General features: G+C 43.7%; 1 long non-coding RNA gene across 2 annotated transcripts; it reads right to left on the reverse strand.

Moving 5' to 3' along the window:
* Positions 1-7,899: 7,899 nt before the first annotated feature.
* On the reverse strand, positions 7,900-22,656 carry LOC128907871 (uncharacterized). 2 transcript variants are annotated; one of them, XR_008465774.1, is made up of 3 exons: positions 22,502-22,656; positions 13,227-17,517; positions 7,900-11,549 (listed from the first exon to the last, which is right to left on the reverse strand). It is a non-coding gene; the product is annotated as an uncharacterized LOC128907871 (long non-coding RNA). The 2 variants fall into 2 exon arrangements; XR_008465773.1 differs by lacking the exon at positions 22,502-22,656 and adding an exon at positions 19,449-19,709.
* Positions 22,657-26,509: the final 3,853 nt, after the last annotated feature.

Consider the following 26,509-nt stretch of genomic DNA (forward strand, 5'->3'; position numbering starts at 1 on the left):
CGGATTAGATGCCACGAGGTGTAAGAAAAGCATACGCCTCACTTTAAGGGATCACATTGGTTGGTCCCTGCTTCATTAGGGGGTATTGTTTGATCCTAAATTAATGAGAGCCTGTTAATTATTATTCTGATAACTCTGCTTCACGTGGGAGCATGCCAGGCAAGTGGTGGTGTAAAGAAAGGGAGTTTTGCAGGAGAAAACAAAATGTCAAGGTTGAGATGCCTTTGAGTGGGCTTGGTTTACATGTAAGGCATTTCACTCAAGTGGGGATGTGGCTAGGTGTGGGGAAAAGAAAGTCTTAGAGTGCTTTTGTTCAGGGTTAAATGACTGCCTTGCAAAAACAGCTCAGAGAAGGCTTATCAATCCAGCATATAGATAAAGGTATACGTCCGTAATCCCGCGCGATGTGCATTGCCAACTTTCCTTCCCTTTGACTTTTCCTTCCCTGGTTTCCACAAAGTTTTTGAAAAATGATCCAATACCCACTTGCACTTGGGTTCAAGGAAAGTCTCCCTTTCAAAACAGGGTAAAATGGGTGCTAAAGCAGTGTTAACATTAACAATCATTTTAATCATTTTGATGTCACTCACATTAATATACATATAGAGAGAACTCTACTGTAAGTGCTGACAGGTACAAATGTGCCCATAGAAATGTTTTTCTTTAACATCAAGCTCAGATAAGCTTCTGAGGTGCCTATATTCATTTACTGGGAAGTACTGAGATTAGACAGATGTCTCAATTTAAAAAGGGAGAAAAAAATCTCATGTAGATGTGACACTCGTTCACCTGTGTTTTTCTGCCAGTCTATATAATGCTATCAGAACACAACCAGAGTTTTGATTTATACACCTCATTTGACGTTGACTGGCAGCTCTACAGAGAACACATGCAAAGAGATGGTAATTTAGAAATATGGAGAGATTATTAGGCCAAATGGAAAGGAAAAAAAGATCATTTCATTTTACTTCTTTTGAAATGAAAAGGGGGCCAAACCACCAAAACCGAACATCACCGCGCTGAGGCACTGGGAGCGTGAACCTGGACAGGACCCAGGATGTGCAGATGGCCCCCGTCTCTGCAAAAGACCAGGCGAGGAATACGAAATGCCCTAAATTCTAGCTTGGGAGGGGCTTGACATTTTAATCTGACTTAATAGTTGAGGGCAATCTAGGTTATTAAATTTATCTCTTCCACTTATCCGAGATATTTCACCGGCGAGAGAGAGGTGCTGCTCTCTGCTCTGTGGCTTGGTGCTTCTCAACTGTGGTTCACAGGAGGCAATGTAGAAAGTGCCCCTTCAGCTCTCCAGGTCGCCCGTGACCATGAAGTTGGCTGCCTAAATTTAGCATCTTTCAGTCTGAAAATCCTTGCCTGGGCTCAGCAAACTCCTCAAAGTAGAAAAGCTCTAGGAAAAAAAGGGTTGTAGATAGGATCATCATTTTTTCTGGCAGTGTCAAAGTTGACTCAAGACAGACTATTATTGGCAACAGCTTGGGGCTTTTGAAACGGCAAAATGTTTGGAATTAGAATGTGACACATATATTAAAAAACTGACACGAATTAAGAAAAAGAAAGAACCATATCTCCTCACAAAACTTGTTAGGATTTTGGTCATGAAATGTCAGGAGGTCACATAGCTGACTCTTTTTTTTCACCAGACCATAAATTTCATTATCTTGAAATAATATTTTTCTTTCAACAAAAAAAGTTAAGAAGGAATTTAAATCCTGTAAGCACCAGGGTGGTGAGAAGTGTCTGTATATTTTTCTCACTTTTTGGTGTCTTGCATTGCTGAAGCCACTTGAAATGTCTTCTGTCTTCCGTTTATTTTCCTTCGGAGTAGATTTTACAGCTTGTGAATAGTTCTCAGCTGACAGCTCTTGAGATGAAAAGCCTTCTTCCCAGCTGCAGAATGAAGCCACAACAAGAAGTGGCTTCATTTTCACCTTTGCCACAACGTTAAGCCTCTCTGCCTCAGCCCTGATCTACTGGGTGGACAGCTTAGACCATGTTGGGTTTCCAGGCTTTGGCATCAGTTGTCGTGGTGCCTGACTGTCAGTAGACAAGGTAGCCTCCTGGTTGGTGTTAATTTGCCTTGAAATTTAAAACCCTACATCTATGAGCATGCCGGGTTGTGCAGATGACCCTGTTGTGTGTTGAGTCCCAGATGGAAAAGAAAGCATCTGGTATCTCCAAACTTGTGCCTTTTTTCATCAAACTCCCAAGTGAACATGAGACCAGTATGGACCTTAGGTGGCTAGTTGTTTTCTACCTAATCTGCCCCAAGTATAGTGCTGGGGTTCAAAGTAAAAACAGTTTAAATGGACAAAGCAGTCACTTCTTAGCTTGATAATGAACTCAAAATGTTCGGGACATTGCTGAAAAGAATAATTCAGTAGAGCCAAGGTCAGGCAGCTCCCTGGTCACACTGTCTCATGATGTAGTATGGGGCATGCACTATGCCTTCTGCCAGGCACATGAATCGCAGTGGGAGCTGCAGGAGGAGAAGCAAGTTCTGCTTTGGCCACTTCCCTACAAATTTCTTCTTGCTTCTGCTTTCAGGCTCCACAACAAGCGCACTGGTACATCAGGAGCTGCATCGGGCTGCTGGGACTGGGGCTTCCTTTGACAAGCTTTGGGACTAGAGGCAGGTGGGCATGACTGAGCCACCACCATCTGCCTGTGCTTCTCAGATGCTTCAGGTGCTTGTGGGCATGTGATTGCCATCTCATGTGAATTGTATTCCCCATCTATCCTGAAGACAAATCATAGTGTGCTTTACAAGCCATGCCTACTTGAAAAAGGGTCTCAGTAACTTCTAGAGAAGCCCCATTTCCTCGCAACGTATCATCTTGAGGCTACAATAGAAGGCAAAACTTGAGGCTTCTGGGAACTTCCTTTGGGTGCAGTTTTTTCTAAATGCATAAAAGGATCTATGCGGATGAGAGCAAGAGGTGTATCATATGGTCCGGCCGAGTCTTCTTCATGTGCCTTGCCACCGGTGACTGATGCAGTGTGCGTTTGCTGAGAGCCAGAGCAGCAAGCTTTTGTCCCTCAGCCATTACATAGAAGCAAGCACTTGCTGAAATTGCAAGGAGACTTTGACCCTTGCGTCTCTGCTCGAGGGTGACACACAATACATGAACACTGGGAACTGCCAAACCTTGACGTATATACGTATAAATTTCTGAATTACATGTACTTTACCTCATTACAGCAGAGCGAGCCAAATCCTGCACTCTGTTGTTTCGTGGCAATCTCTGCAGAAATCATGTGCCTGCTGGAGGTGTCCGTGTCCTGGGGATATATACCTCTGTGGAATGTATGTGCTGTAAATGGAATTTTTTTAGTCCTGTGGCTGGCCTCCCAGGAGGGGGCTTTCATTGCTGTGATGGAGGGAAGACCGGGCCGAGGTGCGCGGCTCCCACCTGGCCGGGTGGGCCCTGGTTTGTAGTCACCCGTTCTTGACATTTGATATGCTGAGGTCGGGTGACAGGAATTGGGATCTCCGGGGCTTTGCGTGCGTTCGTCACCATCCTATTTGTTTTGCTATGAAGTTTCCTGCAGTTTTCGGCTCCGTCGGAGCTGCTGCGATCGCCAGATAAGTGTGTTTGGCTGTGGGTGCGGCTGAGCCAGAGGAGGGTGCCATTTCGGAGGTTTTGCTTTGGGATATTTTTAGCTGGAGGAACAAGCACGTGCGTGAGGGAGTTTTCCTGATGAAACACATGATTTCAGCACACTATGGAGTTCACTTCGGTGGGAGATTAGCTGCGCATAGCGGATATGAATAAAAACAAAACATACCTTTAAGTTGGCCAGCACTAATGGTGACCGGGAGCCCAAAGTGGCTCCTGCTAATGAGCCACCCACCAGCCTCCAATGTAGTTACTCATGTGCAGTGCTCAGAAATGAGAAAGTGCCGTTTGATTTTGCCCCGTGTTATTTGACTCTGTCCTTTGACGCATCTCACGCGGCTTGTTATACGTGGTGTGGCGCCGCTCAAATGCCCCAAAGTACAGTGCTAGGGAAGGACCCGGGGGCCTGATCCAAACTGAAGACCACACTCACCTAAACCAGCGCTACCGCAGGATTTTAGACATGCAGAGGCACCTTGCGGCTCGAACCTCTGCACTCAGCAACCACGTAACCTCAGAAGCACCTGAGCATACCAGCCCTCCTGCTGCTTCACCTGGGGGTTGCCGGGGGGCTGCTGACCCATCTCTGCATGTACAGACCTGAGCTGGTCTCAACGGCGAGGGACCAGCCCCCATCCAGCAGCAATGGGTGCCCAGAAAGGAGGAAGAAAAGTCACCTTCCTTCCCCAGGGGCTGACACAGGTGTATACTCAGGGGGAGGTGACCACATACTGGACAGGCTGACCCACCTTTTCTGTAGTAACCTACAGTTCCCTCTCTGATCTGCTGGGGTTCAACCCACTGGATCTCTCTGCCAAAAGAGTCCCCTATCACCATGATGTAGTGATGAAGGAGTAACCAATGCTAGCGTTCTCTTTTGTTTCAAGCTTGGGTCACCATGCTTGAAATGGTGCATGGGGTCACCTGTAGAGCCAGAAACAAGAGCAAAGATAACAAGTATGACTTGTTGGATGAAGTATGTGCGTGGGCCGGGGGGGTTGCAGGGCTAGTCTTTTGGATTTTTCCTCTTGTCTTAACCCATTAATTTAAACGGTCTTAGGAAAACCATAACAGGTCTCTTCCCTACAGTCATTTAGAAGGGGAGCCGTGCAGTCCTACGCCTGCTTGTCTCTAGTCCCATGAATCTTGCCTTCCCTTCTTCACATTGCACACTTTTTTTTGATGGGGGATGCTGGTAACCTGGTGTCTGTGGCCCTTTCCCAGAGTGAGGAGGTAAACCACTGAACAGAAATCTTGCATTTCTTGGACAGATGTTTGTTGTGAAACTGTGAAGGTACCTACTTCTATGGTGGGTCCCAGGGGCTGGATCTTGAAATGAGGAGGGCCACTGAACTGCAGAGACGGGACTAGAATTCAGGCAAACGGTTGCTTTATACTTTTATTAACAGTGAGCGGGAGTTTTAGAGCATTTTCCCGGAGCACTCACGTCTCAACGCACTTCTGTGAGCTTGGGCTTTGAAATTCCTGACTTGGTGTCGAAACCCTTCATTTGATCTGGCCCAGCCACGTCTGCAGCAGCCTGGAAACTGAGTGAAGGCACTTCATTAAGGTGGTGATATATGCAGAAGGAAAAGTATCCACAACATAACTGTCCGTAAGCAGTCGAAAAAGCAAAGCATCAGCATTCTTATTGCTGTCCATAGCTGTTCATAACTTAACCCTGCAAACTCTTACTCATGTCAGAAAAGCTTTAAAAAGTGCTACATATGTCCTGCATTTACTGAAAGTTGGACAGTCTTACCTCACCCACCAACCCAATTAAAGCTAGGTATAACTCCGTTTTTCAAAGGGTGGCTTAAGTTAATCCTCATACGTACAGACGAAAGCTGAACTTTTGCAAGCAAATTTTGACAAAGGGGAAGGACAATTGCTGCCTGAAATATAGACACAGGAAAGATCACAGATGATAAAAGTAGTGCAGTTTAGCATATCAACACACATACATTTTTAAAGGTATATTTATACAAGACAAATTAACTGTCCAAAGATAACTGTTTAAAAAAAAAAAAGGTCTTCACTTTAGGGATCTTCCTGTGCAGTTACTTTTTGAAGCCACTTGTACCCTGGGCTTCTACAACATTGCATGGGAATGAAGTGTAAAATTTCACAGTGTAATGCATGTAAAAATAATTCCCTTGGATTCTGCTGCCTCCTCATTTCACCAGGTTATCTTAGTTCTTATGTTCTGGGAAATAATAAATAACCATAATTGTCCCCTAGTCATCTCTTGGCACTTTTTTAGGATTTTCTAAACTTGCCCATCTTCCAAGACAAAGAGTCTCCATTATTTTCTCTCTTCTCTGGTTGTTCTTTCTCATGCTTTTCTGTTACTACACTTGTGCAATTGAATATTTTTTATTTTTGAGGAGAAGGAGGAGTGAGCCGAGCTGCTCTCAGCTCAGGATGTGGCCCATTGTTGTTGCCAGCGTTAGTCTCACTTCTTTTCTCAATGATTCCTTACATTCTTCTTTTCTCTCTGACTATCACCGAGTACTGAATTGAGGTTTTTCAGAGAATGACGCTACAGTATCTGTAATGACTCCAAGATCTCCTTCATGAATGGCAAGAGTGTATTTAGAGTTATTCTTTCCTGTCTTCTTTACTTTATAAATATCAACACTGAATTTCACCTGCCATTCTGTCACCCCAGCATTTAGTTTGTGATTTTCTTCGGCAGTTTTCGGAGTCAGCTTTTGCTGCGGCGCTCCGGTATATTTTTCTGTCAGAAAGCATTGCCACATTGTTCACACCTTTTCCCCATGATTAATGGATGTATGGAACAGCAGAGTCCTCTTAAAACCACATCGGTAACCTTGACTCCGTCATTAAAATGATGATTGCTACTTATTCCTAACCTTTATTTCATATCTGTTAGTCATGTATTAAACCACAATAGGATTTTATTAGGTTTCTTTAAGAGTTTATGGTGAGGGATGTTATGAACAGGGTTTTGAAAACCCTCTACATAATAATGATCAAATCACCCTAATCCTTATGTTTGCAATCTCCTTTAAAAACTCTGACAGGTTTGCGCGCATGACTTCTCTCTAAAGAATTTATAACTCTTCCTGGGTAGATATTTGAACTCAGTTGTTAAATTCATTCTTTATTATATTCACTACCAATACAATCAGGATTGTAGGGTATTCATTCTGGTAATTTCTTTTGAAAATACCATACATGATGCCATCAGTTCAAAACAGATCCACAGCCTCATTCTTCCCTCTGGAGAAACAACCCCCATTCACTGCTTTTCCTACTTTCCCCCAAAACAAGTACGGAGCAGACCATGTAGAAAGCTGATTCATACAGATCTCTATATATTAGGTTTTTTTTCATTCTGTTTGCCCGTGAGTGGTTGCATGCTGACTAAACTACTTGCAAATTTGTCTAAGAGTTGCTGGACCTGCTGAATCCTTGAAATACTTCTGTTTGTTGGTTTTGGTTGGTTTGTTTGGTTTTTTTTTTAAATTTAAAAATAAACATAGGCTACTGGGCCATTTCCATCCCCTTTCACTTGTATGTCTCTTTCCACATATAGAGGTGCTCCTTCGGAAGGTATTCCTCCAACATCAGTAGTTCTCATCTTGAATCACAGATCGGATGCAATCCTCCAGTTCCTTTTTTCGGTTTGTTCTGCCAGCACTGGTGACCTCCTGGTAGAAGCTGTGGGACTGTTTTAGTGCTGCACATCTTTTTTGTTCTGGGATTTCATGCTAGGCAATTTGTAGAGACTATAGGGGTGTACATCAGATGTGGGGATTACATCTGCAGGTTCATCAGATGCTCTGACTTCACTGCACACTGAATTTTCTGAGCCTGCCAGATATTCATCTTGGATTCTGTTGTGAGTGATTTTAAGAAAATACCAATATCTCAGTATTCTCATTTCCAAAATCTTTCAAGGAAACAATAAAGCTAAAATTCAGCTCCTGTATTTTCAAAACATATATATGCTGCTATAATTATATTTAGAATTTCATATATATGCTGCTATATAAATATATATATATGCTGCTATAATTATAAATGTATTGAAAATATATATGAGTGAATATACTGACCATATAGTGGTTGAATTGCACAAATAAATTTTATATATATATTTATATATGTACGTACGTATATAATATGGTCATGAGCTCTTCTCCCACATTCATCCTAAACCTTGTAGAGGCATTGATCCAATTGTACCAACGCTTTGCCATGTACGGTCCTTCTCTCAGAATTTCTTGTTTTTCATGGGTAAAACAAAAAAACTCCTCTCTGTTGTTCTCCACCCTGCACAGGCACATTGCTTCTGCTCCTGTGTGTCACAGGCACTTTTAATAGGCTCAAGCTCAGATTTCCACTTGACCCAATATGGTAAACATATTTGGGGTTTTCTCATCAAAAAAATAGACCTTTGAAAGATCCTTACTTAATTTTTCTTGTGATATGTTTCTTTTGTAATTGGGTAGCACATTCATTCATACGACAGTAAACTGGAATAGAGCCTACATTCTAATATGTTCCAAGTCTGGAACAAATAAATATACAACATCTCCCCACACACACTTCTGCTAGTTAGTATGTGGTAATTAATACTTGTTAAAATGACTAAAATTTCAGACGTGGACATGTTCTGTGAGAAAACGTTGGTGTGATTATACAGTGAGCTTTTCCGTCAGAAGATAAGAGGTATTTTTAGCAACCACCATCTCACTTTTTGTATGAGTTTTGTCACATCCCAATCAAAAAAAAATAAATCCATTTTGGATTCTGGGAATCCTGGTATTCCATCAGTCGGGACATCAACATTTTCACATTCCAGAGGATTCTCACTTTGTTGTTTTCATCCCCATTTTAGAAAGAGATGCTGGAACTTAACCACCCCAAATTCCTGTGATGAAGAGGGTCTGGAAAGAGTCAATGGGCAGCGGCAGGGCCACCAGTTGCTGAGATGTTGGGAAAAACATTTTGGAGCAGACATTTCCCTGTTGCCTTGCTTTGCATATAGCTAGTGCGAAGGAAAACACTTTGCTGCTGACAGGAGAGGGGATCCCTTTGGATTTGCAGTGATTTTTCACTCTTTTTGCACAGGTGGAAATAACTACCAAAATGTACAGAAGAAAAAGCACAGGTTCAAATCTATGTATAGTAAAAGTCACTGCTGGTAGTGGGATGTCCATCAAATAATTTATGAGTTAAAAGGCACTGTGAGAAATTTCTCCTTCCTGGTAAGTTCGTTGTGTATATCATTATAAACCAACCAACAAAAGGGATAAGGATGAGTTTGCTATAGAGGATGGTGAGGTGACGCGTGAGAAAGTGCAGTCGGTCTATGGCCAGAAACTTGTTTGTGTTTATTTGGTTGCTTTTAACTGAACCTGGAAAGCGGTGATGGCCCAACGAGGCACAGAGGCATTTCAGGTTCTGCCCTGGCAGCCGAAGGGCAGCACAGCACTATCGGGAAAAACGGCAGGGAAACATGGAAAGGTGCTGCAAAAGTGAGAATTAAACAGCTTTGTGACCAGTGAGTCTGCCCGAATGAGGCAGCTTTCAGGGCTCCATCTCGGCCTGAATGAGAGAGAGCTGCTGAGCTAGGACAGCAGTGAAACTAGACTGGTAATTATCACTGGCGCTTTTACAAACGAGGAGCTTACGGTGCTCATGTGATACCAAGTGCTCGTTGTGCACTGAGCAGTTTTTCTGGAAGCCTTGGCTTTGTTTTCTCTTACTCCCAAGAACAAAAAAGAAATGTTGCAAGGGAAGTGCAGAATGAATCCGAAAAGAACAATGGAATTGCGCTTGATTTGTTTAATTCTGAAATCAAGGTCACTTAGAAGTACTACAGCTTTTATTTGTTTTATTGTTGTTTTTTTTTTAAGGTTTTTTTTTCTTTTTGGCAACATCTTTCTTTTCATTTGACGGTCCTGTCATCCCAGAACTGTATATGTTACTGATCCTGCCTGTATTCAAAGCTGTTATTAAGTGGAGTCTTTTAGATTTTAGAGAAATGATAATGGTTCCAAAGATGACAGAAAGTGGCAGCTGGTGACAAAAAACCCCCTTGATAAGACGACAACAGTAAATCAAACTACTGCCACTTTTTCGTTTCATGTTTGTTAATACCACCTCGCCTTTTGAAGTTTAAAGCAAGGTTCAAAAGAGCCAGGTGCTGAATCATAATATTAAAGCAAGTAAGGAGCTCCATGAAAGAGAGGAGATCTGAGAGGGGAAAGCAACAAACACGGCTTTCAACTGCCTTTTGTCGGCCTTTCTGCAGATGTCACCAGTTGTTATCCCCAGCAGAGGCTTCAAGCTTGTAGCAGTGCCTCTGGCTGATTCCAACTCAACGTTTCAAGTGTCAATCAAAAAGGAAGGACGCAGCTTAGGTCCTGGTTATTGTCCTGTGAAAAGAGCCAAGCATTTAACATTGATTTAGCTCCCTCAATATACAAAGATAGAGCCAGCTTTGTGCAGCAAAAGGGCCTTTGGCAAGGTTGCTTGTAGAGCAATTCCATCGCATCCGATGCTCCTTGGTTTAGCTGTCACACTGCAGTGTCTGGAGTCCTATGAAAAGTTATTCAGGAATGAGTGAGCAAATTAAAAAGAAATAACATGCTCTCCTAAATAGCAATGCAAGCTATAGAAAGTGCTCTTAATGTCATTTAGCCCTGAAAAGCATTTTTAATAAAAGTATTTTGCGCTTTTAAATGCCTTTTAACAAGGAGAATAAGATGTTTCAGGACAAGAGGGGGCCCTTGTGAAACCCATCTCCATTGGATAGGATAAGCAATTTTACCCACAAAGTGTCTTTGGTCAAGTGCTTCCTTATTTTGTTTTCAAGCCACTTACGTTCACCGCCATCCTCCTTCGATATGAGTGTAAAAAATGCCCCCAAACCCAGCGACAACAAAAAGACACAGCCTGAATGCCACAGATGCCCCCCACTCCGGCTTTCCCATCCTTTCTCGTGTCAAATTCCTGCCCGCCTCGCTCATAATTTTCTTAAAAACACCTTGGCAATTATTTCCTTCTCAGCCGTCGCCCTCCCCACCAGCTCTCGTGGTCACTGCCGATGAGCCACACTGGTCACCTGGCACGGTCATGGCAATAACAAGTCAGTCGCTGGCCGCACTTGGGCTGTTTCAGTAGGGCCCTGGTGGAAGGCAAGTTCTCATGAATGTGGTAGAAACCACATCTTTGTCTGTAAAAAACAAAGTGAAACAAATAAAGTGTGCCCGTCGCTTTAAACAAAGTTAACACAGGATAGATTTACCCTTTGTGCCTGGAAATAATGTTAAATTCATGAGAAAAAAATAAATTACTGTAATTTTTCTTATAAGCGTGGTTCTTCTTTGTGGCGTTTCCGGCATTTTTCCATTCAAGTTTAGTGCACCGGTGGACTGGCTGAGCCACAGGCTGACCTGGTGTCCCAGAGGCAATAGTCTTGGTCCAACAAGATCCTTGTGTATGCATCCAGCTTCAATCAGACGAGGAAAGCAGTTTAAAGATGAGGAGAATGTTTACCCTTTTGCAGGATCAGTATTGCTACTGTTTTCTGTTTTGCACAACATTTTTTTTCCCAATATTTTCATCCTCTTCTGTGCAGAAATACAGGTTAAAAAATCATGAAAATGTCACAAGAAATAGAACACTTCCATGATGGCAATCACTTTTTCAGAAGCTTGTTTCCCTTCTTAAAATCTAGTTTTCAGGTAATACCTTCTTAAGAAAAACCGCCCTGACTGGCAGTACTTTTCAGCTCCAGGGAAACAGCGCAGCCCCTAAAACTAGCCGTGTGTGATAGCGTTTTTTCTGGATGTGGGACGGGGTTACTCCTGATGAGCCGCGAAGGAGCCACGTTCCTGCAGGCTGCTCACGTGCTCGTGCGGCTTGTGTTATCTGCAATTTAGAAATATTCAAATAGAAGATCTCGCAGGAATTGGGTGTATTGTTAAATACTCATATCATTACGGACACACTCCTTTCTGCGTTCCTCTAAAGGTATTTCTAAGGGTGCCCATAGCTGGCACTTCAGTAGGCAGTTTAAGAAAGCATGACTCGCTGAGCTGAGGGACCGGTGCACTTCTTGAAACTTTCACTGGGATTTTTAAACACATTTGATTTGATCTAGCCCATGCCCTTTTCTTTATGCCCTCAATTTCTGTCAAACTCGCTCACAGAAAACGTGTGCTAGCTTTACAGCAGCGTAACGGTGAGGGCAACACGCATTTGCACCAGGCACTTGGCCCTGTGAGCTGCTCCATTCCCACAACCAGAAAATGGGTCCCTCCCTCCGTACCCTTCCTCAAAGGAGCAGGGGAACGGGGCACGTGTGCTTCTCCCCACGCCCTGCCTGCCAGCGTGCCGCGCTTCTCCCAGCCCAGAGAGAGCACGCAGAGATGCTTTATGGTGAGATGTTCTACAAAGAGATGCTCTACTCCCCTACCCTCGCTGACGGTGGAGTTTCTGCTCCTACCCCCCAAGTGCACCGGGTGGTACAGCCATACCAGCCCCCCAGCAGCATATCCTGCACCAGGTGTCCACCTGACACAATTTTTCCTTCTCCTGAGCATCAGGGAAAGCATGAGGAAGACAGTGACTTCTTGCGTGCTGGTCGTCCCAGCATCTTCTACAGCCAGCCCAACACACGCTTTGGTTCAGGGATCAACGAGATACCCGAGAAGACAAATCAGCAAGAAAGCTCAAATTTTGGTTGCATTCTTTAAAAGGGCAACAACCTGTTGAATTTTTCTGTGCTGCTAGATAACAGTGACAACAATAGTAATAATTTCAAAACAGCATTTCATCGGGGGTCTTTAGAACTTGCGTGGAAAAAAGTTCCAGGAGAAGGAAATTACATTAAAGTAGAAATTGAAGCATGTGCATGTGCACGTGTGTATATGCGCGTGAGGTAGAGCAAAACAAAGGTGAAAACAAGCTGGGGATGCTTTATTCCAAATGAAGCTTTATAAATCAAAGCTAAGAAACTAAGGGCTTCAGTGATCCTGAAATTTGTTTTAACTTAAATTTGTTTACCGCCTTGCTGATATAAAAAAAATGCACAATTAAAGGATGGAGAGAGTTTTACCATTTCATCACAGTAAGATAATGAGGAGAAAAACAATTGCTCCTCCAGCAGTGCTTTACTCTTCCTTGCTTTGCTGGGCCAAATTCTGCCTTAGTTTAAGGAAATGCACCTTCCTTGAGGGTGCCAGCTAGTGAAGACCTGGTGATACACCTTTTAAAACACCTTTGTTTAACTATTCTTGTCCCTCGGGGAACTAAAAAAGCTCTCCAACAGCTTTGCTGCCTTGTTTGCTATTCCCCCATCTGACCAAGCTTTTATTTCACTCCCCACCCACAATAGTTCTTTTCTTTTATGCCTCCTCAACCTGTTCACTGCCCAAGCCCTCCTGCTCTTGACGTGGACATGTTTTTAAAGATCACGTTTGTGAGCCATTCATTCTCCTTGGGGGTCAAAACAAAACAAGTGCCAGGTGTAATTTTCTATGAGCAAGTAGACGTAAGTACATTGCAAACCAGTTTCAAAACTTTTTGAACAGCAGTGCCACATACCATATCCTTGGAGGTCATGAGATAATGCATTTGCATTCTTCAGTATTGTGTGAGTAATGTTTCTGGTTGCCATTGTGTCCGTTGGAAATAATGGCTTCTGGTCATCACAGGTTAGTAGATGCAAACAGCAGACTATATCTCAGCAACTTCGCTAATGCAGAAACCATTGTACACCCAGACGTTCCTGCCTTATCCATAAAGAGTAATTGCCTAAGTGTTTCATTGGGAAAAAAATGGCACAGTCCTGGGAGCATCAGGGATGTAGCATTTACAAATCAATTCATAATTTCATTTATATAAGGATGTCATTTGTTTACTATAATCACAAAAGATTATCTTGCTTAAGTGCCTGTTATTACCACTGTTAAGGGCTATGGCACAGAGAAATCAAGTTTAGTTTGCTTTTATTTTAGACAGTGGAACTCTATATTTGCACTGTTTCTTCATTAGGAAAACCTCGGCGCACGTAGGCCACAGCGGGCGTTTTCATTCACCTTTCCCACACATATACCCTCTTCGGTCTGGTGATTTTCATACAACTTAATTGATGGCAGACTGCAAAATCTAAATTACAGGCATTGTCCTCTTCTTAATTTGTCAGGCAAGAGTTTTGCGATGATGCCTCCAGTCAACACTTTCCAGAGCTGGTGTGACTACGGGAAATATCAGTACATTGGTTTACAACTATTTTCAGTGCCTCTAATGACAATTATGGCTCAACTTCGGATGTTATTTTCGGAGCTACCAGAAGTCCTCAATCCCAGCTTGAATCATCTTTTTAATTAAAAAATGTGTGTTCCAAAATTAGTACCCAAACCTAGAGAGACCCTCTCCTGCTGGACTCTTCTGCCAGCTGTGCCCACTTACTCAATACGTCTCAGTGGCAGGACCATTTCTCAAAGCTCGGAGCCTCCAGCTTCAGGCACCTACTGGAATTCAGTGCCAGGACTGCCTGGTCTCGGCGCTTGTTGTCCATTTACCAGGCCAAAAAAAAACCCCAAGGCAATCTTTCCAGGACCATCTCTGTTTAACCGTTATACGGTAAAAGCAAAGGAAATGCCGAAGAAGAGGCATATATATTTATATTCGCTAGGAGGGTTAGATGCCAACCGCTGCAGAGCAGGTGCCTGTCTAACACTCACCTAACTGGGGGTGGGATATCATGACAAAGGCACAGACAAGCTGGTTGGAGGGGACCCCGGGAAGTCTCTAGCCCAGCCCCCACTGAGAGTGGGACCATGCCCAAAACTGCATCAGGTCTAGAGCCCTCTTACAAGGTTCAAGCAGGGTATTTTGCAGTGAGTCATGAATTATACACTGGGCCAGAGAGAGGTGTGAAATCCCAGGGTAACCCAGGCTGGTCTAAAGGGTACACGTGTTCCATCACTTCACTAGTGCAAAGAGCATTAACACTATTTCTACAGTCCCGATGCTCTAATGGTACATACAAGGCAAGATTTTGCAGAGAGAGAAGTAACATGTTAAGCCAACAGATCTACTGGCAAGCTATGAGGCTCACAAACCCCTGTTCAGCTTCAGTACCAGACCTGAAGAAGGGATTGTATCTGTCTTTCTCCAGCCTGTTTTCTTTTTTTCCGGTTGAAACTATTCAGTGAATGAGACTGCTTTTGCAGATAGTTTTGGCTGCTCTGAAACAACATTTTCATCTGATTCTTTATACTGATCACCTCCATCGGACACATCCCATATGGCCATCATCAGCAAGCTGCTGGTTCCATGATAGGCATCAGACATTTAAGTATCTCATATGCGTGTCCCACAGTCCCACTAACTTTTGTAGTCTTTGAAATGGTATCCATTTTCATCGTCCTTCTGCCTACCGACATGCTGCCACCTGTACATTACCCCTCCAGTCCTCCCCCACTCCTTGTTTTTATTTCATTGCTCAAGCACTCATGATTTTAAATGCCAAGCTTAAAGCTCATATTGCTCTGTGTAAGTGCAATAAACCTGTTCAGGCAAATTCCTCAGAGAGCTAATATGGTTCCGCTCAATCTTCCTGTAAGACAGTATTACACCTCAGTCATTCTTCTCCCTGTGAGTTCGCAGGGTTTGTAGTGCGCCCTGTCACATCCCCCTGCCCAGGACCACCAGCGCTGGACCGGTGCTCTCCTGCTCCTGGTAGTCGGGGTTGTAGTTTCAATACCTTGGGGATTCTTTTCATTTGCCTTCTGAACTTTGTACCTTTAAGGTTCAGGTTTGTTGTTTTGGTTTTTTCTTTTAATTTCTTAGAACCATGAGTAAAAAAACCTTTGGTTTTGTTGTTTTCTAAATAAATGAGCGAGAAAAAGTTGCACTTTCAAGGTATCCACAGAAATCTAAAGGGAGAGCTTTAGGAAAAGCACTGTAGAAAGATGCCCACTAAAATTTAAAGAGCGCCTAAGGCTGCAGCTGAGATAACAAAGCTCTGTCATGGAAAAGTACATGCATATATAATCTTAGTATTACTTATATGAAGAAAGCCATGTGCACATGTGATCGCAGATCAGATGTTAACACTGCTTTTTAAAACTATTGATTGAGACATAAAGCTGGAAATTAACATATGTCATTAAAATATGTCAAAATATTTTCTATTTAACGTAACACTAATAATTAAACTAGCATTAAATGTATCATAAATATAATTATTGTATGCTTTAATCAGTCTGATTTCTTCTTCTTTACTTTTTTTCATTCTAGTTCCCGATAGTCAAAGTTTTCTCTGCGCATGAAAGATGCTGCAAGATGGCACAGGCTAAACTATGCCAGGACTGTGCGATATTCACATCTGCAGGAATAGCAAACTAGCTCAATCACTGGCATTACCAGTTCAGTTCAGCTGAGGATCTGGCCCCTACTGTGTTTATTATTAGATGGAATGGACGAGAATATGTTCATTTTCTGCTGAACTTTTTGATGGCCTTGCTCTTTCTTCCTTTCTTTCCATTTCTCATACCCCATCCAAAATTTGTGCTGCGGAAATTCAATGCCCCTGTTGCTTTTTTGCTTTTTTTTTCACTTGAATCTCAATTGCAAAGCCAACTAGATTTCATCATGGCTTATATGCTCTTCTACTTGCTATCTGTAATCACAGTCATTGTGAAACTCAAAGCTAAGTCAAGAATTGTTGCCTTTTTATGGCTCCCTCTTTTATATATGTTGTGTTGGAGAGCGGTCGTTACCGCTTTTTTGTCATTATTTCTGGGCTTCACTCCATTAGCTAGAGAACAGGCCTTCTCTCATTGCTTTCCTTCAGTAAATACTGTAACATTCAGCTTCCTTTCAGGCTTGTGCTTTTAAAGAAAATCTTTGTACAATTAAAGATATGAAATTGCTAAATACAAGGCTGCATTCATTGTTCTCCCTTTTTAAAGGTTTAATCACACTTAATGGCTCTCTTGAAAACTTGAATTTTCCATGTTGATGGTTTTGCCCCACTGAAAGAGTTTGCTAATATACTTTTCAAGTGTTTTCTCCTTAAATGAGCTATTCAAGACGTTTTGTGCAGAATAAGATTGAGGAAGGATATATCGAGAAACAATTATGAAAAGGGTCCAGGGCTATCTGTTTATCCATTGGTGAAGATCCATGAGCTCAGCAGGAGCCAGAAATAGAAAAAAGAAAATATAGTCCTGTCCAGCTTTGAAGGACACATCGTGAAATGTCTTATGTTCCTTCTTTTGGACCAGTCTCAGAGCAACTGTTGCTCCGTCTTGAACCCTCCCAAGACGCAGGCCCCGATTCACACATGATGAACATTGACCGTGGCGAGAACCAGGCTGAGTACACAGCCCAAAGAGGTGGTTACTTTGGTCCTGCACGTCTCGTTCCAGCCAATTCATCCACCACTGTGTTCTCTGAGAACACCTCTCTGAAGAGCCGGTAGCTGCGGCGCTGCCTGCTCAGGGTGGGAGCGATGATGTTATGAAGAGGGGAAGCACATATCTTTACGGAGTCCTTGGTAATCAACTTTCTGTTTGTGACTGACCAGTCAAAAGCATCCAGCCATCCCTACAAGACATAGACTGGACTCTCATGTGCTGTTTGACTTTGAAGTTTTGCTGCGGCTGTTTATCACATCCAGGAATGAAGCTACGAGTCCTGTGAAAGCTCTGGAAACTTCCAAACACAGCATCCCATTTATGCAGTAGCACAAATTCCTTTGGTTTGCCTGGTGTTTCTGTCTTGATAGTCAAAGCCGTTCAGGGTATTGGACTTTGCTTCCTGAGATATCACATCTCCTTCCACCAACGTGACCTCCCATGACACTTGATGGGAACAATCTGGACTGTGAACCAACAGGGGAAGTTTGTGAGCTTATGCAATGAAATTCTCGCAGCTCCTGGAGTTAGGCTCCGTTATTTGCTTTTGTCCATCCTGAGAGTCATTGATCTCTATGTATTCGGAAATAAATGCACACTTCTTTGGTGGCACATGTGTTTTCCCCAAGAAGTTTAAAGCAAACCTGGAGATTCCCAATCCCATCCGCTTATGCACAAAAACATAAGCAGAACAAGCGCAAACCTTATGGGACATCTTAAAAACTACAGGAGAAGCAGGGAGACAGAGAACAAAGTCATCTCTGCTATTTTATTTATATGCTTAAATACTTGGCAGCCACTCAGCTACTTTGGTAATGGGGACCATATAAGTAGGTAGGTGCAGGTTTAGTGAGATGAAGATTATAAATTAAATGCAGTAGGAGTAATATTTCATCTGTCTGTCTCAGGGCTGATACCACAACATAAATCCTGAGATACTTTAGATTAGATAGATGTGATATGCCAATCCCCACTTAAATATTTTGGGTCTGCTCCCATAAAACTAATGGAAGTAGGATCAGCTCTTTATTGCTCCTATGCTATCAGCGAGTCTTCACTTCTCATCAAGCAATTCATGTTTTGTATTACATTGATACAAAAGCCTCGTTCTGCTTGTCTCAGAGTCGGCGGGTTTCGTTTTGTCAGTGGGAGCCCCGTTAGGGTATTAGTGCTTTAAATTGAAGCTCCCAGACTCGGTTCACATGGCTCAGAGCCTCTCATCCTCACCGCGAGCCCTCTGTCCTTACTGTGGCGTGTGCAAGAGCACTTCGTTCTCAAGTGCTCTTCGGCTGGGGAGACTGAGGGACACAGACGACTTTACATCATCTTCCTACTCTTCTCTGCTGCAGTCCCAGGCTTGTCTGGAGCCCTTTCAGGCCCTGCTTGCACAAGGATTATCAACGGCAGCTTTGGGGCAGCTCTGCCTTGGGCCGGGTTGAAACCATCCGGGCATGCAGCACAGGGCTGCTGCACTCACTGGGGCAGCAGGAGATGCACCAGGGACACCCCCCACCACCACTGTACGCTACACGATTACAGTCATCATATACAGTCCTTTTAAATGAAGTTGTTCCCCTTGCACTCTTAGACCATTTGGATTTGCTCAGGTTGGGAATGGATGGTTGCCTAGGAGAGGGCCCAAGGGCATGCAGGCAGAGTCCCCAGGGGGCATCCCAGCCAGGACAGAGACTTCAGGCAGGAGTGGGCTGCCTGATCACCTGCTGCTCATGGCTTCAGTATATCTAGTAGCCCTCTCGCTGTTGATAAAGTAGAATTTTCAGCCCAGGTATTTGAATTATCACCTACCATGAATTCGGAGACCTGCCAGTCATATGAACCTGGATAGCAAATGTTGCACACCCCTATATCACTTCTGGATTTGTTACATAAAACCAAATAGCTAGGGAGCAGAGACAGGATCAGGCAGCGTGCACAATGGGTTATTACGGAGCACGGTTTCTGCGCTTACGATGAACCGTTCCTGGAAGATTCCTATTCAAAATAATGGCAAACAGCAAACACAAACCGGCATTTTAATTGCAAACTGTGTGAACGGGAAAAAGGGAAACCCACGGATTACAGGCTTCATGATGTGCCACACTCTGCTACATTTGCACATCACCTGGTACCTGAAGTGGTCCTGTCTGGTCACCAGAGCTGCCCACAGAAGTCCCAGCACATCCCAAAGCACACGTCCCACTTCCACTCCAGCCAAGAATGTGCTTCAGGAGGACAGTGATTTTAAGCACTTTGTTGAAGCCGGCTGCTGGATTTGTGATGAAGAGGTAAGATAACACTCCAGGTGCGTGGCAAAACCCAGGCCTATGACCTTTTCCCTCACAGACAGTTAACAGGCACAATAGACTATCAGGTTTCTTACGGCTGCACTAACACTTACTTCCTGCTACATCTCGGAGTGGGCATCATCAGACGCTGCTTTGTCTTGTGTTCTGGTTCTGGTTTTCTTGGAGGCGCTGTGCTGGAAAATACCCAATCCTTTATCACCTCAAACCCACCGGGAATGTCACACGAGGATGTCTTTAAAAGCCATGTGATGTTCATTCAGTTTGTTTTCTTAAATACAGAGTGTCTCCAAAGTTACTGATTAATTTCGCACAGTTCAAGGAGAACTATTGATTTCCCATGTCTGCTTCTGACCCTTTAAGATATAAAAATGCAAATACGCTGCTTAAAGAGAATATTTATTTATTCCTTGCTACATGTGACTTCAACACAAAAAGCAGCTTTTGCTGGTTTTGTTTTGATAAACTCTAGCACGCTTGGTATTTCACTGAAACAATATGCTAACGCGCTCATTTCCAAGCTATTCCTCATATCAAACTCCCCCTTTTCTGCTCTGCGCTCCATGGCTCTCCAGCACTGCCAGAGCGCACACAGAGTGGTGGACCTGCAACTTCGCTGGCAATGTTTATTTTCAAAAGACAAATATTGTGCCAGCGTTAACTTCAATTAGGAGACTTATTTGACAATCTGACTACTCCATCTGATGCCTCAAGGGCAAATTTCAGCACTTTATGAAAGACGTTGGCCAAAGACTGATCTATATGAATAAAATATAGGGGAGGGAAGTTTTAATGAACATTTGAAAACAAAAACTATCAAGAATTAATTGCAAATATTTATGTGCAGATAAAGGGTTTAGTTTATACCTGCAAAGGCCAGCGCGTCCAGAAGGAAAGCTGTCACTCCATCCTCTAACTCACCCTGCTGTGCCTCCGTATTACAAGCGTCTCAGGCGGGGTATAATCGATACCCCCATGTAGGAGGTACAATGCGTGGCCACCACAGGGGGGCCGATCCTGCAGCCCTGTGGCACGGCATTCTGCCTGCCGGGTACCATGCTCGGGGTGGGGGGGCTTCACCTCACCCCGTCTCCGTGGGCTCCCTCTGGGTTTGACCATTTTTATTCACATTCAACCGTCTGAAAAACTTATTTCGCATTGCGTTTTGCTTGCTTAATGGCCCTTTACTCATAAGAGCTTTCCAGAGCATGTGAAAGGCTCCTGCATTGTTCTGCGGAAAGCCGCTCCCGTTGGAGAGAAACGCTCCTGCAGCGAAGAGCCTGCACAAGGCCTCGCACCACTCAGGAGCACAAATGGAGCTACATTTGACCCTCTTACAGCCCTTGTTCAGATGAAGCTCCGGATGACTTCAGTGGGATGTTTGCCTGAGCGGAGACTGTGCTACCTGCTCCTCACTGTTGTCACAAGGTCGCTCGGAGAAAGGTAGTGTCAGATCACAAGGGAATGTTTTCAAAAATTGCTGCTACAGTCCTGTTCAGGTGCTTAACGACCTGGCTCCTCAGGCACGCGTCTCCCCGCTCCTCTGGAAAACAGGAGCTAGTACTGGACCCAACCGAGGTGTCCTAGCTAGGGGAAAACCACGAAAGGGGAAGCGTTTCCAAGTCAAATCTGCCGTCCTGCGGCTGGAAGGAAGGGCAATGTGCTCAGCACAGACTTGGAGATGGCACCGAGGGAAACCTGCACAGGACGCTGGTGGTGACTGCCTGCCCCTTCTCGTCCCACACCCCTTTGGAAGGTGTGCTCAGGTCACGCAGCGAGGCTCCTCAGCATCACTGGCACCGGGACCTCTCTCTCCCGAAATCCACGGGCACGGATGACACAGGCAGGAGCGCTGGCTCGTTTACCACCGAGAGAATCGCCCCCAACAGCACGCAGAGAAGACAGAGACAAAGGTGACTTTGTAGCACTACTCTGGGTGAAATTTCATTTTTTCCCCCCTCTCTCTCGCAGTGTCTGGTGTGCCGCTGCTGAAAAGGTTTCTATTTTGATGAGGCCACAAAAGCTTGAACACTTTTCTGAACCAGTTTGTTGGTAATTGCGAGCTGGGAATTATTCTCACGAGAGTTCAGACCCGTGTAAATTATTCAAAAGACACATAACCTTGCTATGTAAGTCTTAATTATCATCTCTAGTACTTTATAGTAAAGCTACGATCCCCTATAGCTGCGTTAAGGTCATGTAAATACCCTGGGCCTGATCCTTAGGTGATGGGACCCTGCACATGGGTTCTCAGGCAGTTTCTATTTGCATTTGACTCCATTCACCCGCCCTTATTTCACAGCCAAGCACATGAGCGGTTTTTTCTATAGACTTTAATTCAAAGGTCTCTCGAACTACAGCAGCTGGGAATGTTCTGTTGGAATGACTTTCTGGGGGAAAAAATATGCCTTTTATAAAATCGGGATTTCTTTTATGGGAAAATTTCAATTTTGCCAGAAATTTCTGATTTTTCTATTAGGAAAAAATCAAACTGATGGCTCCACGGCTGCTTGGCTGGAAGGCCCCTGTCGATTTTGTTGTCGTCTGCAGGGAGAGAGCAAAATTGACAATAGTCTTCCAGGCAGGCAGCTGGGGAGATGCAGCAGGTCTGGAAGCGGGAGGAGGGGAGGTTGAGTGCCCTGGCGCTCTGCCGGCCCTGCAGCCCAGCTGCCTCCCCAGCAGCCAGGCTAGGGGGAAGGCGAGGAGGAGGAGGAGGAGGAGGAGGAGGAGGAGGAGGAGGAGGAGAGGCAGGCTCGGGGTGGCCAGCCTGCAGCAGCCTGCCGACGAGGTTCCTGCCGCTCTCCCTTTTTCAGCAGGCAGCTGGCAAGCCCCAAGAAATTCCAGTTTGCTTCCCCTGAAAGAGATTTTTTGGTTTTCGTTTTGTTTTGGTTTGGTTTCGTTTGGGTTTTTTTTCTGGAGAGCATTTCCCAGGAAAAAAATTTAAGTCTAAAAACAAAATTTTAAATCTCACAATTTGAGAGGAGAAGGGAGAGGGATAATTTCAAAATGACCATTTTTTTTCTTGGGAAGGAATTTCTGTGATTCAGCCAGCTCTACCTTACACCTGGTATTACGCTCGTAGGAAAGAAAAAAATCTATTCTTTTTTTACATAATCCATACATTGTACAGTGCAGGAAATAAACGCACCTGTGTGAGAAGGCCAGCAAAAGGACAGCATTAGTCACACTTAAGATGGGTTTGGAGAGGTACACAACGAGGGTAAATATCTCCTTTTGTGCCTCAGAGTGGCTGGCGAGAGCCGCGATCCCACGAGGAGCAGCAGCACTGCCTTCACTGGCAAAGTCATGCCCCAAAGTCCCCACCAACTCCGTGCCTTTGCCCACAGTTAAGCAATAACTGGAGAAACAAATTTCGATCACATCTCGTAAAACCAAAGAGAAAGTGTAACTGGATTGACGAGCTTTAGTCTGATGCAATTTGAAATGGCTGGCTGATATATCCTAAAATTTGAGGATTTTTACGGGATTGGTCATAGACCTTTAAATATAAGGCAGTGACTGTGTCTTGCTAAAACATAGATCATAAACTAGAAGCTGAGCTCATTTTGCAGGCTGTGAAGCCTCTTCCATTGTGTGTTTGTGTGTATTTCTCAACCTTTCTGAACGTGTTCAAGTTATCCTCTGTTTAATCCACACCGACGAGCAGCAGTAGAAGCTGTAGCTATAATGACGGGAAGAAAACATATATTCACTTCCCGACTCTCTAAAAAGTATTTGCCCTGGTAATGAGTTCTGGAGGGCATCCTTTGAGATTTCACACACAAACACACACAAAAGCGCTCTCGTTGTTACACGACTCATTATTCTTACGATCCTAAGCAGATTTTTGTTAAAGGAAAAGAGCAAGAGTCATGAAATCTTTAAATAATTACATTCAGTAAATCAGACAGATAAAATATTCCAACAAGCCCCTTGAAAAAAACCCAAAAAAGTAGTTAAATTGTATTCATCTACATTCCAATAATCCATCCCTGATTATCCTATAGACACTGTGCAGTGCGTGATATCAGTGTTGATGGAACACGGAAAGGTAATGGTATCAGTGCAGAGCAACATCAGCAGAGGAGAAGAGCAAATATGACTTTAATTGTAGGCTCTCTATTATTATTTTATAGTGTAGGCTTTTTGGATAATTTATTAATACTAACCAAGATGAGTGATTTGGCGGCTGCACATTTTTTATTTCTTAGGAGTTATTTTATTTGATAATGACATTAAATATTAGAAACTATAACAGCTGGTGTGTTTATCCTTACTTGAGTGTATTAACCTCTTTAGCCCTTTTTTCCAGAAGAAGGATTCAGCATTACAGATTTGACTGTCAGCTGCAGTGCCTGGCGGCCCGTTGGATTGGCACCCTGACAGAATCGAAAGTCCAGTGCTGCAAGTAAACATGGATGACATTGCAGATAGATAGAACTGGCTGACTTGAGGCACCTGCAGCTGTTTGCACCAGAATAAAAGCAAAGGTTGTGGTCACTGGAGTGGAAAAACACTGAATTTACCTCTAGTTATTTTGCCTGGGAATTTTCCCCCCCCTCTTTTTTCTTTTTTTTTTTTTTTTTTTTTTTTCCTGGTTGTACATTTTGGAACCTTTCCACTAAAAGCACATTAGGCTGAAATACCTAAGTAAAAAAAAATCCACCAGACATCAGAGGGTTTTATAACCTATTCCCCCCCACCTCCCCCCCACACATCCTTTTTTTTTCTTAAATTCATTGAACAGTTTCCCCACTAGTTTCTGCCTGGTAACAACTAGCACTTTACCGGTGTGAATACTGGGTTGAAGAGAAGGATGCAAACACTGAATAGCCAGAAACAATTCTCGGCAGCTGATTTTTCAAATGTTGAATAGTCAGAAACACTTCTTAGCAGCTGATTTATTTGTGCTTTTTTTTTTCAACACAGCATTCACAAGGATGGCCACGAGTGTCAGAACAGCAGCAACCAAAACCTTTTTGCTCTGTAAAAAAGCTCTCGATCTCTTAAGCGCTCCTGCTTCCCAGGACAGGTCCCCAAAGTCCTCCCAAAAGAGGGAGACAGCACGGGAACTTAGTAGCTGCTCTCACTGGTGTGCTGCGATCGATCGGCACGGCAAACTCATAGCCAGAATATTCATTTCGGCAGCATGGAGGAACTCGGCGTGCTTTACAAACAGCATTTAATTGCCATAATCCTCAGTAAAGGTATTATATCTAGTTCACCAGTAGATAAACTGACGCACGAAGAGCTTAGGGGACTTGCCCAAGGTCACACTCTGAGTCAGTGGTGAGCCGGTGATAAAGACGTGCCTGTGGGCGGCCGGCGCTAGCGGCGGGGTGATGCCGTGCCTGCCTTGCCCGGCCCCGGCGGCGTAGCCTCCCTCTCCGGAGCGAAGATCAGCAGCTGGACCCACAAACGAGCGGGAGAGGGGAGGGTAGATAGGTATGACAGAAATGAGGTGTTTGATGGCTGGGCTTTTCCCCTATGCCACCTGCATCCCTTTATAACATCAGATCATTTCCATTTTTAAAGAAAGTGTATTCTTTTTCATCATGGGCCACTGGTGAGCCTAACGTTATCTTTTGTGCGGCACCCCCGCTAACAGAGGTGGCGGAGTATCAATCACAGCTTTCCCTGGGGTCATACCTTACTATGCTGGCTCTTGATCAGAAAGGAGCAGATGGTTATTTACAAACAAAATAATCAAGACCTCAAGAAGGTTGGGTTTTTTTTTCCCCAAACCCTCCTACAGATGAGGCCAAAATAAGGTAAAGTTGCTTGTGTCCCCTTCTGCCAGCTTTCAAGGACGCTGTGTGTCCTACCAGCACCTTTAAACGCATTATCAGTTAAATTTGACAAAGAAATGTGTGGCACCTGACAGAGTAGAGTTGCCTTAGATTATTCAGTGGCTTTCACGAGAATCTGGCACTTAAGCCACAATGTGAATTACTGCTAGATTATTGTGCAAGAATATTGTTATCTGCCGTACACTACACGTTTGCAATCAGTTCTTTACAAGCGACACACAGACTGCCTTTGAATCGTTTTCAGTAGCCATGGTCACCCTCCTTCTTTATTTAGTGTTAAGTGTTATTCATTTAGCAGTAAAAAATGAACAAAAGAGAAAAAAGCAGGTGCTCTAAGTTTACTCTACAGCCAGCTGTCAGGAAGACGCACTTTATTTATTTATTTATTTATTTGCTGCGGCACATAAAGGGGATTTATTGAAAGTGTTCCGGAAAAAAAATATGAAGCATACATTCAATCAGCCTTTTCTGTAATCAATAAGGTTACTGAAGCAGAAAAACTATAATGAGTTGTCACAGAATTTGAATTCCCCTTTGGTTCCTTTTATATGTATTCAGGCAGAAAATCATCACGGAAAGTGAAAGTTGGGAAGGAATGCCTGGCTATGACTCTTGGGTTGGGTTTGTTTTGAATTTACCAGGTAGCATTTGACCGACTGCTTGCTAAGTGTCAGGGCACAAGCCTCTAATATGGCAGGATAAATCAGTGTCACAGAGGTGTGACTTTCTTGCGTTTCAGGTGGACAAACCTCCCTGGTGAAATATGGCTGATCTTGCTTTCAGAAGATGTTCGGCCACACTGGTCTGTCTCTCTGGATTGACTGCAAATTTCTCTCTCTTAGTGTTCAGCATTTTCAGCCAAGGGTCTAAGTGTCCCTGGCTCAAATGTAAACACTATGGGATGATATTCTCAAAGGCATCTGGAGGAGATTTGACCATAAAGTCCAAGGACCTTCATGCTCTCCCCTCCTTCCCAGCACGTTGTGAGAGTTTTTTTTAACAGCATTGTGAAAAAGGCATTTTTTAAAGTGTGAAAAAGGGAGGCAGAGGATGTTGGGCCACCTACCCCAACGCCAGTTTGTCAGATTTGTGCTGGTTTCTATTTACAGCTGAGCATCAGGAGCTTCATGCCAATGGTTGTGTGACCCATGAGGTTCCTGTGCTGCAGGTGGGGATGTGAACCCGATAGCAATTGTGAAGTGAAAATAACTGAAATACCTGATCCATGATCCTGAGCCCTACATCTCAAAAATTTGTTGATGGATGCACATCAAAATTTTTAGCAATAAAATCCTGCCCTCACTTACATTAAGGGAAATCACTGAAGACCCATGGACTTAGGGCAT

This window comes from Rissa tridactyla, chromosome 3 (genome assembly GCF_028500815.1).
Source record: "Rissa tridactyla isolate bRisTri1 chromosome 3, bRisTri1.patW.cur.20221130, whole genome shotgun sequence".
In the NCBI taxonomy this organism is placed as follows: domain Eukaryota; kingdom Metazoa; phylum Chordata; class Aves; order Charadriiformes; family Laridae; genus Rissa; species Rissa tridactyla.